Source organism: Salmo salar, chromosome ssa02 (assembly GCF_905237065.1).
Source record: "Salmo salar chromosome ssa02, Ssal_v3.1, whole genome shotgun sequence".
Classification (NCBI taxonomy): Eukaryota; Metazoa; Chordata; class Actinopteri; order Salmoniformes; family Salmonidae; genus Salmo; species Salmo salar.
Window position 1 is genome coordinate 21,252,781 of NC_059443.1, and position 14,308 is coordinate 21,267,088.

The following is a 14,308-nucleotide window of genomic DNA, read 5'->3' on the forward strand; positions in this document are numbered from 1 at the left end:
CAGGAATCTAACACTAGGCCTGTGGGTATGTCCAGGTCAGGAATCTAACACTGGGCCTGTGGGTATGTCCAGGTCAGGAATCTAACACTAGACCTGTGGGTATGTCCAGGTCAGGAATCTAACACTGGGCCTGTGGGTATGTCCAGGTCAGGAATCTAACACTGGGCCTGTGGGTATGTCCAGGTCAGGAATCTAACACTGGGCCTGTGGGTATGTCCAGGTCAGGAATCTAACACTGGGCCTGTGGGCAACTTCTATCTGGAGAAGCTCGGAGAATACAGCTCAGAGGCCAGGGATTGTTTTTGTGAGGAGGGGAGGGGTAGTAATTCTCTGAGTGATGGGGGTGATGGTAATTGGCTCAGACTGGAACAGGGCGGGGCAGCGGTAATCCAATAAACAAGCTCACTGGGTATATTTATAGGGAAGAGAAAATCCTCTTTTGACAGAGTTAGATAGGAACAGGTAAGAATCAGATATAAGGGTTAATTAGGACAGGAGAAAGAGGGATGGTTATAGATGGCCTACAGTATAGGCATAGGAGGAACAAACATTGTCAACTCACACATCCACATCAAAATAACAAAAGTTATCTCCTGCATACTGTTATTTTACCAACCTTTGTGATTATTGAAGCAGTTCGGGGTCGTCCCAACACAAATATGTAAAAGGTTGTTCTACAAATGCATTTGATGTTCTTGTGACAGAGTTACCTCTACTGCAGAGGATAAGTTCATTAGATTTACCAGCCTCAGAAATTGCAGCCCAAATAAATGCTTCACAGAGTTCAAGTAGCAGACACATCTCAACATGAACTGTTCAGAGGAGACTGCGTGAATCAGGCCTTCATGGTCAAATTGCCGATGGAAATCTGTCCTTTGGTCTGATGAGTCCAAATTTGTGATTTTTGGTTCCAACTGCCGTGTCTATGTGAGACGCAGAGTAGTTGAAAGGATGATCTCTGCATGTGTGATTCCCACCGTGAAGCATGAAGGAGGAGGTGTGATGGTGTGGGGGTGTGTTGCTGGTGACACTGCCAGTGATTTATTTAGAATTCAAGGCACACTTAACCAGCATGGCTACCACAGCATTCTTCAGCGATACGCATTCGCATCTGGTTTGCGCTTAGTGGGACTATCATTTGTTTTTCAACGGACAATGACCCAACACACCTCCAGGCTGTGTAAGGGATATTTGACCAATAAGGAGAGTCATGGGGTCCTACATCAGATGACCTGGCTGCCACAATCACCCGACCTCAACCCAATTGAGATGGTTTGGGATGAGTTGGACCGCAGAGTGAAGGAAAAGCAGTCAACAAGTGCTCAGCATATGTGGGAACTCCTTCAATACTGTTGGAAAAGCATTTCAGGTGTAGCTGGTTGAGAGAATGGAAAGCGTGGCTACTTCGAAGAATCTAAAATCTAAGATATATTTTGATATGTTTAACACTTTTTTGGTTACTACATGATTCCATATGCGTTATTTCATAGTTTTGATGTCTTCACTATTATTCTACAATGTAGGAAATATTAACAATAAAGAAAAACCCTTGAATGAGTAGTGGTGACCAAACTTTGACTGGTACTGTATGTTTACACTTACTGTAGAGACAAAACAAAGGCATGATGAGAGACAAGCCAGAGAGAGGATAAACATCTAGGAGCTGAGCTTCCTGGAAAAGCATGTGCAGGATGGAGAGAAGGAGACAAGGTGGAAACAGAGAGGGGACAAAAATGGAAAGGGGACAAGGTGGAAGTGACAGAGAGGGGACGAAAGGGAAGGAGACAAGGTGGAGGAGAGGAATGAGAGAAGGGGTACAGAGGGGAAGGATGAGGGGACAGAATAAAACAAGTGAAGCGGACAGGAGCAGGAAGGAGATGGATAGGATGGAGTAGCAGAGAACGAAAGGGCCAGAGGTGAAGGAGGAAAGAGGACAGAGACAGAGAGGTGAAGGAGGGAAGCGGACAGAGATGGGGTAAAGGAGGGAATGGGGACAGAGACAGGGTGAGGGGGGAAGGAGGCAGAGACAGAGAGGTAAAGGAGGGAATGGGGATAGAGACATTAAGGAGGGAAAGGGACATGGATGTGAAGGAGGGAAAGGGACAGAGAGGTGAAGGAGGGAAGCGGACAGAGATGGGGTAAAGGAGGGAATGGGGACAGAGACAGGGTGAAGGAGGGAAGGAGGCAGAGACAGAGAGGTAAAGGAGGGAATGGGAACAGAGACAGGGTGAAGGAGGAAAGGAGGCAGAGACAAAGACAGAGAGGTGAAGGAAGGAAGTGGCCAGGGGCAGCTGAACTTCCTATAAAAGGCCTGTACAGATGGCTGGTTTAGAATTAGGAGGACCAGTTTAGCTAAACCCATTTAAGTGTCTTTACTAGAACATACAGACCCAAAACCTTAATAAACTACTGCTTACTTTTAATAGTCTTAAAAGAGAGAATAGTAATTTACTAGTGTGACCAATCAGACTTGTGTCCTCCACCATGATGCTTAAAACCAGTGAGACTTGTTTTTTGCTTTACATAATAGACTAGAAACTGTTTCAGACAACTTCAGCTTTTGCTCAACAGATGAATATAGCACTCATTGTTACAACTAACAATCTTATACAGAGTCTGTATTGGGTCTATGATCCAGTCTTTCTCCTGGCTAGGTAATGTGGTAACCAAGCAAAGACAAATTCTCACTTGACGTCTCGTACCTAACTTGTACTTTCAAGTAAATCCTGCAATGATTAAATTGGGTTTGAATTACGTACACGTATTTAAAGTTAGGATTTGGCTCTTATTGAGAAATTACATTTCTAAGGATAACAGGACCTTGGCCGACACACAGACCAGACAAGAAAAGAGACGGTTTGGCAAAAGAGGAAATGGAAACTAAAGTTAATTTGAGTGGAAAGCTCAGCCACCTTAAATCCTGAATTAACTTAATTAACCCAGTCGCCAAAGGTAGCAGTCTAATTCCACCCCCCTCCTTCCCTACTCCCTCTATCTATCTACGTCACCCATCAGAATGACATCAGTCCATCCCTAACACATCACTTCATACTCTCTCTACTGCTGACACAGCTAGGTCATGTCTCTTTGCTCTGCCTCCCTCTCTGTTCTTTCTCCCTGATAGTGAAGGCTTTTGTTGATGTATGGTTCCTAGTGGTACACTGGGTAACACTTCAGTCATTGTAGAGATCTGATTGTGCTGTGCTTGTTGGCACTACTTCAGAGAGCCTTCGACAATAACCGAGAGATCCCAGTACAGGCTAATACGATGGGGAATGCCAAGAGCAGTGCTATTTCCAAGGAGATCCTGGAGGACCTGAAGCTCAACACCAAGTTCACGGAGAACGAGTTGTGCCAGTGGTACGAGAACTTCCAGAAGCAGTGTCCCACCGGACGCATCTCGCCAGAGGAGTTCGAGACGATCTACGCGCGCTTCTTCCCCGATAGCGAAGCCAAGACCTACGCTCAGCATGTGTTCCGTTCATTCGACACCAACGAGGACGGCACTCTGGACTTCAAGGAATACATCATTGCACTGCACATGACCTCCAGTGGGAAGACGACGAGGAAGCTGGAGTGGGCCTTCTCACTGTTCGACGTGGACAAGAACGGATACATCACCAAGACAGAAGTGGAAGTCATCTGCCAGGTGAGTGATCAAGGAAGGATTAGAACCTTGAACTATTAAGGGGCAAGAGAAGATATCCAAACCCGAACCACTCGGTAGGAGAACCTTCTTACAACAACAATCAATGACAGTGATGATCATTTTGAAGATGGGACAAGGGGAAATTGTGGATATAGGCATACAAAGGTTTTTCTACCATTTACAGTATGTGACATGGGAAAAGTGGGTCACCTCCAAACTGACAAAAAAAACAAGCCATAACATTTTGTGAGGCTTTTTTTAGGAGAACAAATGATGGACTTCTGGGAATATAGCTTTTCTTAAATGTAGGTCCTGTCTATATATTGAATATCATCAGAAGTCAGTCTGTGGTGAAAAGTGACCTTCTTTTCCTCGGTATGTAGGTCCCATTGGAGGCTGCTGAGGGGAGGACAGCTCATAATAATCAAATCAAACTTTAATTGTCACATGCGCCGAATACAACAGGTGTAGACCTTACTGTGAAATGCTTACTTACAAGCCAAATAAAATTACCAAATAAAATTATAAAAAGTAACACAATAAAACAACAATAAAAAGGCTATATACAGGGGGTACCGGTACTGAGTCAAGGTAATTTGCACATGTAGGTAGGGGTGGCTGGAAATGAGTTAATGGAATGGCATCAAAGACATGGAAACCATCATGTGTTTGATGTATTTGATACCATTCCACCTAGTCCGCTCCAGCCATTACCACCAGCCTGTCCTCCCCAATTAAGGTGCCGCCAACTTCCTGCATTCGGTCTCAGTCCCAATCATCAATTAGCTAATGTAGAGCTCTTGCCCATTTCAGCCACCCAATCCTTCCTGATAATCCACGAGATTAATGATTTAGCATCCAGAAAATGTAGGCTACTGTACTTACTGTGGTCCCCACTGTGCTTATTCAGGGCCTAAAGTATGTAGTCTGTAGATAATCAACTAACTAAATAACACGCATCGCTAATTATGGCTGCGTTTAGACAGGCTGCCCAATTCTGATATTTTTCCACTAATTGGTCTGTTGACCAATCAGATCACTTCTGAAAAAGAGCCGACGTGAAAAGATCTGATGTGATTGGTCAAAAGACCAATTAGTGTAAAAAAGGTTATAATTGCCTGTGTGAAAACAGCCTGCGTGAACACAGCCCATGTTGCCTAGAACAGGGTTTCTCAACTTAACCCACTGTATGCAGTTGATTTTTTTGTTTACCAATTACTCCCATTAACAAGGATTAGTTGAATTGGCAGACCACCATTTGTCTTAATATAGTAATTCTAAAATAGTTTACTCTCAACGTCATTTATCTCATTGGTTCTAAGGGGATATATTTATTAGTATCTTGGGCAGCATTTACACAGGCAGCCCAATTCTGATCTTTTTTTCACTCATTTGTTCGACAAATCAAATCAGCTCTGAAAAAGATCTGTTGTGAAAAGATCTGATGCATTTGGTCGAAAGACAAATTAGTGTGAAAAAGATATTGCGTTTACATCCCACTACACTTCTGTAGATAGATAAGTAGAAGTGTAGGAGTTGCTGTGATATCTGTGCAGGAAGCATCTTAATGAACAATAATCTTTAGGTTTAGACTGAGAGACAGGGACCGGGCAGGCCAGGCTGTGGGTTTAGACTGAGAGACAGGGACCGGGCAGGCCAGGCTGTGGGTTTAGACTGAGAGACAGGGACCGGGCAGGCCAGGCTGTGGGTTTAGACTGAGAGACAGGGACCGGGCAGGCCAGGCTGTGGGTTTAGACTGAGAGACAGGGACCGGGCAGGCCAGGCTGTGGGTTTAGACTGAGAGACAGGGACCGGGCAGGCCAGGCTGTGGGTTTAGACTGAGAGACAGGGACCGGGCAGGCCAGGCTGTGGGTTTAGACTGAGAGACAGGGACCGGGCAGGCCAGGCTGTGGGTTTAGACTGAGAGACAGGGACCGGGCAGGCCAGGCTGTGGGTTTAGACTGAGAGACAGGGACCGGGCAGGCCAGGCTGTGGGTTTAGACTGAGAGACAGGGACCGGGCAGGCCAGGCTGTGGGTTTAGACTGAGAGACAGGGACCGGGCAGGCCAGGCTGTGGGTTTAGACTGAGAGACAGGGACCGGGCAGGCCAGGCTGTGGGTTTAGACTGAGAGACAGGGACCGGGCAGGCCAGGCTGTGGGTTTAGACTGAGAGACAGGGACTGGGCAGGCCAGGCTCATGGGCAAAGTGGGAGGGATGGGGAGGTTAATAGTGTCCAGTACCTTTGCCCTGAGATGAGCCTGTCTCTGTCTGTCTTTCTGTCTGTCTCTGGCAGATTGCAAATGCGCGTGTATAGCACCACCTCTCCCCAGTGTTACTGTACCGTACTGGCACCAAAATGTGTTTATTCTCCATCAAGATTATAGTTGTCAGGGCAACGGGGAACTGGCTGTACTATATAGGTTGTAGTGACTAGCCTGCCAAGCCAACCACCCTCTGGTAAAAGTTGTCTTTAGGCACAGATCTAGGATCATTTCACCCAATCCCAATCTAGGATTAGGCCTAGCGGGTAAAACACTAAATTAACCTTAGGAAATACTCAGCCTAAACCAGGGAGGGAGGGAGGGGAAAAAGGAGGAGGACATCTTGGTGTTTGGCCTATGGCCTGGGTCTTGGCGATAATCCACGTTAATCTGGGTGTTTTAAGTGTGAGAGATGAGTGGTTCCTGTCTCTATGTGGGTCACAGCTTTAAGGCCTGATTCTAGAGTTACACTCAGATGGCCCCTGATTGACTATTGACTTTATAGAGGATCATTTACACCATAGGTCTAGAATCAGTTATTACAGTGGATTTATTAGATTTTGATTGTCGTTGCAAATTCACCTAATTTTGAAATAGCACTTGATTGGCCAAATAGCCCATGATATGTGTGTAATACATACTGCAGGTCATTCCTTTATGCAGGTGTCATCACCTGCCCTGCAAACCAAAAGAGCAGTAACTTCATGCTTTATCACCTGAACAAATATTCTGCCTCCACTGTGTTGTGTTTTGGAGGTAATAGGGGGGGGGGGGTCATATTTGCAGTAACTGGAAAAAGTTATTGTCAAACCAAGGACAGAAAGCAGTAACAGCAATCACTCAAGTCAGTTACTGCTTTTTACCTTGGCTTCACTGAGCTTTGGGCTGCGGTTACTACTACAGTATATGACACTGTATGACATATACAAATACACTACATAGCCAAAAGTATGTGGACACGTGCACCACTCCAGCTGACGTTTGGCATTGCGCATGGTGATCTTAGGCTTGTTTGTGGCTGCTCGGCCATAGAAACCCATTTCATGAAGCTTCCGACAAACGTTGCTTCCAGAGGCAGTTTGGAACTCGTTAGTGAGTGTTGCAACTGACGACGATTTTTACGCGCTATGTGCTTCAGCAGTAGGCGGTCCGGTTCTGTGAGCTTGTGTGGCTGAGCCCTTGTTGCTGCTAGACGTTTCCACTTCACAATAACAGCACTTACAGTTGACCGGGTCAGCTCTATAGGGCAGAAATTTGATGAACTGACCTGTTGGAAAGGTGGCATCCTATGATGATACCATGGTGAAAGTTACTGAGCTCTTCAGTACGGGTCATTCTACTGGCAATGTTTGTCTATAGAGCTTGCATGGCAGCGTGCTCGATTTTATACACCTGTCAGCAACGGGTGTGGCTGAAATAGCCAAATCCACTAATTTGAAGGGATGTCCACATCCTTTTGGCCATGTAGTGTAAATCTATGAACACAAGTTTGTGTAAAAAATGAATTGTCATGGAAACGCATTCCAGTGGGTGTACCAAGCAAGAAGGCTGAACCCTGTCTAGGGCCAAAGGTCATATCAGAGATCAGGTTCGGGGTCAATTTGATAAAAAACACCTACTCATTCCAGGGGTTTTCGTTATTTTTACTATATATATATATATATAGTAAAAATATGATAAATATGATATACATATATCATGTCAAAGAAGTCTATGCAATCTTACTTGATCTGTTCCATCTACCACCTCTTTCTCTCCCTCTCTCTCTCTCTTGCTCTCTCTCTCTCTCTCTCTCTCCCTACCACCTCTTCCTCTCTCTCTCTCTCTCTCTCTCTCCCTACCACCTCTTCCTCTCTCTCTCTCTCTCTCTCTCTCTCTCTCTCTCTCTCTCTCTCTCTTGCTCTCTCTCTCTCTCTCTCCCTACCACCTCTTCCTCTCTCTCTCTCTTGCTCTCTCTCTCTCTCTCTCTCCCTACCACCTCTTTCTTTCTTTCTCTCTCTCTCTCTTGCTCTCTCTCTCTCTCTCTCTCCCTACCACCTCTTCCTCTCTCTCTCTCTCTCTCTCTCTCTCTCTCCCTACCACCTCTTCCTCTCTCTCTCTTGTTCTCTCTCTCTCTCCCTACCACCTCTTCCTCTCTCTCTCTCTTGCTCTCTCTCTCTCTCTCCCTACCACCTCTTTCTTTCTTTCTCTCTCTCTCTCTTGCTCTCTCTCTCTCCCTACCCCCTCTTTCTTCTCTCTCTCTCTCTCTCTCTCTCTCTCCCTACCCCACTTTCTTCTCTCTCTCTCTCTCTCTCTCTCTCTCTCTCTCTCTCTCTCTCTCTCTTTCTCTTTCTCTCCCCTACCCCCTCTTTCTCTCTCTTTCTCTTTCTCCCCCTACCCCCTCTTTCTTCTCTCTCTTTCTCTCTCCCTCACCCTACCCCCTCTTTCTTCTCTCTCTCTTTCTCTCTCTTTCCCCTACCCCCTCTTTCTTCTCTCTCTCTCTTTCTCTCTCTTTCTCTCACTCTCAGGCCATCTTTAACCTAATCCCCAAGGAAGATCTGCCCAAATTACCGTCCGACGAGAATACACCAGAGAAGAGAGCCAACAAACTGTGGGGATTCTTTGAGAAATCAGACAACGGTAAGAGATAAACACACAAACATGCATGCACGCACACTCAAACGCATGCATGCACACACACACGCACGCACACACACACACACACACACTCAAACGCATGCACGCACACACACACACACACACACACACACACACACACACACACACACACACACACACACACACACACACACACACACACACACACACACACACACACACACACACACACACACACACACACACCACACAGTAGGTTGTTGTGACTTGTGTTGTTGTGGTAATGAGAGGAAAGGTTTTATGTCATTATGTTCTTTGCTCAGCAGCTGTAGGACGTCCGTCCAGCTTACATAGATTACATTGTTCATCATGTGATTTCTTACAGGAGAGTTGCCCTTTGGTTTAAGGGCATGCACACACACCACCCACCTGGGGATTCTCTCCCTACCAAAACATGGCTTTTTCAATAGAACATTTTTCATCTCATTGAACCAAATGCAAAGACATACAGTTTGTACTGTTGAAGAACTACTGACAGATGGTATATACAGTACACGTACAGTATGTACTGTTGAAGAACTACTGACAGGTGGTATATACAGTACACGTACAGTATGTACTGTTGAAGAACTACTGACAGATGGTATATACAGTACACATACAGTATGTACTGTTGAAGAACTACTGACAGATGGTATATACAGTACGCTGTGGTACACAGCAGTCACCCTGAGGAAAATTATTTTATTGAAAAAAATGTATTTAATCTTTATTTAACTAGGCAAGCCAGTTAAGAACAAATTCTTATTTACAATGACGGCCTACCCCGGCCAAACCCGGACGACACTGGGCCAATTGTGCGCTGCCCTATGGGACTCCTAATCATGACCGGATGTGATACAGCCTGGATTCGAACTAGGGAGTGTAGTGAACCAGAGACTGCTGTGCCACTCGGGAGTCAAAAAATAATTGTACAACTTCTGTCTCTGTCTTTCTCTCTCTCTGTCTCCCTTTATTTATTTATTTATTTCTCTCTCCCTCGCTCCCTGTCTCCCTCTCAGACCGGTTGGCAGAGGGAGAGTTCATCAAGGGGGTGACCGAGAACGAAAACGCCATGCGTCTCATCCACTACGAACCCATCACTGACTAGTCATCCCTTCTTCTTTACCTCTTTCTCCTTCACACACTATTTCTTCCTCTCATCCACTATCTTTGTCATTGTATTCTAGTGTTCTGTCTTTCTCTTCTGTGTAAATACTCTTGTATGGCGGTGTCTTAATTGTCTTCACTGTACCTTCTAAGAAAGTAGGGGTTTATGTTGGTTATAGTATACATGTCTGTCTATGCATGTATGTCTATTGGATTGAGGCTGTTTTATGAAGGTAGATGTGATAAATATGAAGGTGTAGATGGCCGTTATTGTAATTAGCGTTTGATGCAATATAAACACAATAGAAAAATTGAGGCACGAGTAGATTTATTTGTTTGTATATTGATACAATATCCCTGCTAAATGCTGTTTCCGATCAGATTGAGGTTACAATAGCTTTTTGGTACTGTGAGATGATTGTGAAAAAGTTGGTGGTCTAGTGTTTTGCAGTGTCCTGAATACTCATGGACTTGATCATTTGGTAACCATTGTTCATTCTATACATTTCATTATTCTAAGAAGCTCTAAATGGTGTTGCTGTAGAAGGAAAACTTGAAATGTGCAAATGTGATAAATGGTAACAGTTTGGACACAGGTATTTGGGAAAAGAAATTGAAAATCTGTAGAATAACAAACCTTTTTCTCCATTAGGAATTTGCATGGTCGTGATGGTGGCTTTTAGATTTTATCCTGCAATTGTCTTTTTGTTTTTAATCAAGAGTTATACGCTGCATATGGTGGATTAAAGCTTTTCTCATAAATTCTGTGTATTGCAAATCATTTTGTGTGTGTGTGCATGTGCGCGGTGTGTGTGTGTGTGTGTGTGTGTGTGTGTGTGTGTGTGTGTGTGTGTGTGTGTGTGTGTCCGTGATGTCCCACAAATTAGTCCCTGACCTAAACATAGTCTGTTTTCAGTAAGAATAGTAAGGTTTCTATACGGTTCCTATTGTCCAAACAGTGACTTCATGTATTAAAATATGTGATTCACAAAGGACAAGGGTCTTACGTTTTTGATCATATTTACACATGGACAGATAATCCCGGATTTTCTGACACCATGAAAATACGTGCTATGTGTGTATTATAATGTATTATGCATGCCTGTGTGTGTATTGTAATGTATTATGCATGCCTGTGTGTGTATTATAATGTATTATGCATGCCTGTGTATTATAATGTATTATGCATGCCTGTGTGTGTGTGTATTATAATGTATTATGCATGCCTGTGTGTGTGTGTATTATAATGTATTATGCATGCCTGTGTGTGTGTGTATTATAATGTATTATGCATGCCTGTGTGTGTGTGTATTATAATGTATTATGCATGCCTGTGTGTGTGTGTATTATAATGTATTATGCATGCCGTGTGTGTGTGTGTATTATAATGTATTATGCATGCCTGTGTGTGTGTGTATTATAATGTATGCTGCCTGTGTGTATTATAATGTATTATGCATGCCTGTGTGGCGTGTATTATAATGTATTATGCATGCCTGTGTGTGTGTGTATTATAATGTATTATGCATGCCTGTGCGTTATTATAATGTATTATGCATGCCTGTGTGTGTGTGTGTATTATAATGTATTATGCATGCCTGTGTGTATTATAATGTATTATGCATGCCTGTGTGTGTGTGTATTATAATGTATTATGCATGCCTGTGTGTGTGTGTGTGTATTATAATGTATTATGCATGCCTGTGCGTGTATTATAATGTATTATGCATGCCTGTGCGTGTATTATAATGTATTATGCATGCCTGTGCGTGTATTATAATGTATTATGCATGCCTGTGCGTGCAGAATTGTGTCCGTGTTCCTATATTTATTTCCAAGGCCGTTTCTTGTCCCCCACATCCTCCTCCCCCTCCCTCCTTACTCCTCCCTTCCCTCCTCAGTCGTTCCCTTCTTCTCTCTGTCCAACTCGGGATTACTGTCATAATCTGCTGTCCAACATCGGAAAGCAGACAGAAGAAAATTCTCTGTAATCTTTGCATCCCTATCTCTCGTTCCATCTCTCTCTTATTTGTCTCTGTCTAGCTGCCGGGGAATTATCTGCCTTGTGTCCTCTTAACTAATAGCTAATTTACAGTGTTTTACACACATAGTGGTGGTCAGCCCCTAATATTGAGTCGACAAGGTTTTGAAAGTGCTCCACATTGATGCTGGCTCATGTTGACTCGAATGCCTCCCACAGTTGTGTCAAGTTTCCTGGCTGGCTGTCCTTTGGGTGGTGGACCAAACCCAGCAGCTCTTGACACAAACTGGTGCACCTGGCACCTACTACCATCCCCCGTTCAAAGGCACTTAAATCTTTTGTCTTGCCCATTCACGCTCTGAATGGCACACTTAACCAATCCATGTCTCAATTGTCTCAAGGCTTAAAAATGATTCTTTAACTTGTCTCTGCCCCTTCATCTACACTGACAGAGAAATACAGCGAGATCTGCAGTAGAGCTACTACAGACAGATTGAGAAAGACAGAGAGATCCACAGTAGAGCTACCACAGAGAGATAGAGAAATACAGAGATATATACAGTAGAGCTACCACAGAGAGATAGACAAATACAGAGCGATCTACAGTAGAGCTACCGGAGAGATAGAGAAATACAGAGATCTACAGTAGAGATACCACAGACAGATGGATAAATACAGAGATCTACAGTAGAGATACCACAGACTGAGAAATACAGATATATCTACAGTAGAAATACCACAGAGAGATAGAGAGATCCACAGTAGAGCTACCACAGAGAGATAGAGGAATACAGAGATGTATACAGTAGAGATACCACAGAGAGATATAGAAATACAGAGAGATCTACAGTAGAGCTACCACAGAGAGACAGAGAGATCTACAGTAGAGCTACCACAGAGAGATAGACAAATACAGAGAAATATACAATAGAGATACCACAGAAAGATAGAGAAATACAGAGAGATCTACAGTAGAGCTACCACAGACAGATGGATAAATACAGAGAGATCTACAGTAGAGATACCACAGAGAGATTGAGAGATCCACAGTAGAGCTACCACAGAGAGATAGAGGAATACAGAGATGTATACAGTAGAGATACCACAGAGAGATATAGAAATACAGCGAGATCTACAGTAGAGCTACCACAGACAGAGAAATACAGAGATATCCACAGTAGAGATACCACAGAGAGATAGAGGAATACAAAGATGTATACAGTAGAGATACCACAGAGAGATAGAGAAATACAGAGAGATCTACAGTAGAGCTACCACAGACAGAGAAATACAGAGATATTTACAGTAGAGATACCACAGACAGATGGATAAATACAGAGAGATCTACAGTAGAGATACCACAGACAGAGAAATACAGAGATATCCACAGTAGAGATACCACAGAGAGATAGAGGAATACAGAGATGTATACAGTAGAGATACCACAGAGAGATAGAGAAATACAGAGAGATCTACAGTAGAGCTACCACAGACAGAGAAATACAGAGATATCTACAGTAGAGATACCACAGACAGATGGATAAATACAGAGAGATCTACAGTAGAGATACAACAGAGAGATAGAGAAATAGAGATATTTACAGTAGAGATACCACAGAGAGATAGAGAAATAGAGAGATCTACAGTAGAGCTACCACAGACAGATAGAGAGATCTACAGTAGAGCTACCACAGACAGATAGAGAAATAGAGAGATCTACAGTAGAGCTACCACAGACAGATAGAGAGATCTACAGTAGAGATACCACATAAGAGAGCTACACAGAAGAAGAGAAATAGAGAGATCTACAGTAGAGCTACCACAGACAGATAGAGAGATCTACAGTAGAGATACCACAGACAGATAGAGAAATGCAGATATGGTCGATGTCTCCTATAGGAGAGGAGGGGGAAGGAGGGCTGAGACTGCATGAATAACATCAGTTCCACTTCAGATAGACACAGAGATTATTGTTTATTTTACAGATTCAGAACGGGACCCATTCAGACGAAGTGAAAAGCATGATTTACAAAGGTCAGAAAGTATTGGATACTTATGGTAAAACTATTTCTAACATGGATACATTTACGTACGCTACTCTTCATAAGTTTGGGGTCACTTAGAAATGTCCTTGTTTTTGAAAGAAAAGCAAATTTTTTGTCCATTAAAATAACATAAAATTGATCAGAAATACAGTGTAGACATTGTTAATGTTGTAAACTACTACTGTAGCTGGAAACTTCATTAAATAGTACCCGCAAAACACCTGTCTCAATGTCAACAGTGAAGAGGCGACTCGGGGATGCTGGCCTTCTAGGCAGAGTTCCTCTGTCCAGTGTCTGTGTTCTTTTGCCCATCTTAATCTTTTCTTTTTATTGGCCATTCTGAGATATGGCTTTTTCTTTGCAACTCTGCCTAGAAGGCCAGCATCCCGGAGTCGCCTCTTCACTGTTGACGTTGAGACTGGTGTTTTGCGGGTACTATTTAATGAAGCTGCCAGTTGAGGACTTGTGAGGTGTCTGTTTCTCAAACTAGACACTCTAATGTACTTGTCCTCTTGCTCAGTTGTGCACCGGGGCCCCCCACTCCTTTTTCTATTCTGGTTAGAGACAGTTTGCGCTGTTCTGTGAAGGGAGTAGTACACAGCATTGTACGAGATCTTCAGTTTC

The 14,308-nt window shown here is 43.6% G+C and overlaps 1 long non-coding RNA gene across 1 annotated transcript; it reads left to right on the top strand.

Moving 5' to 3' along the window:
- Positions 1-3,037: 3,037 nt before the first annotated feature.
- Positions 3,038-10,420, top strand: LOC106597152 (recoverin). The gene is made up of 3 exons (XR_006760145.1): positions 3,038-3,649; positions 8,419-8,530; positions 9,571-10,420. It is a non-coding gene; the product is annotated as a recoverin (long non-coding RNA).
- The last annotated feature ends 3,888 nt before the right edge of the window (positions 10,421-14,308 follow it).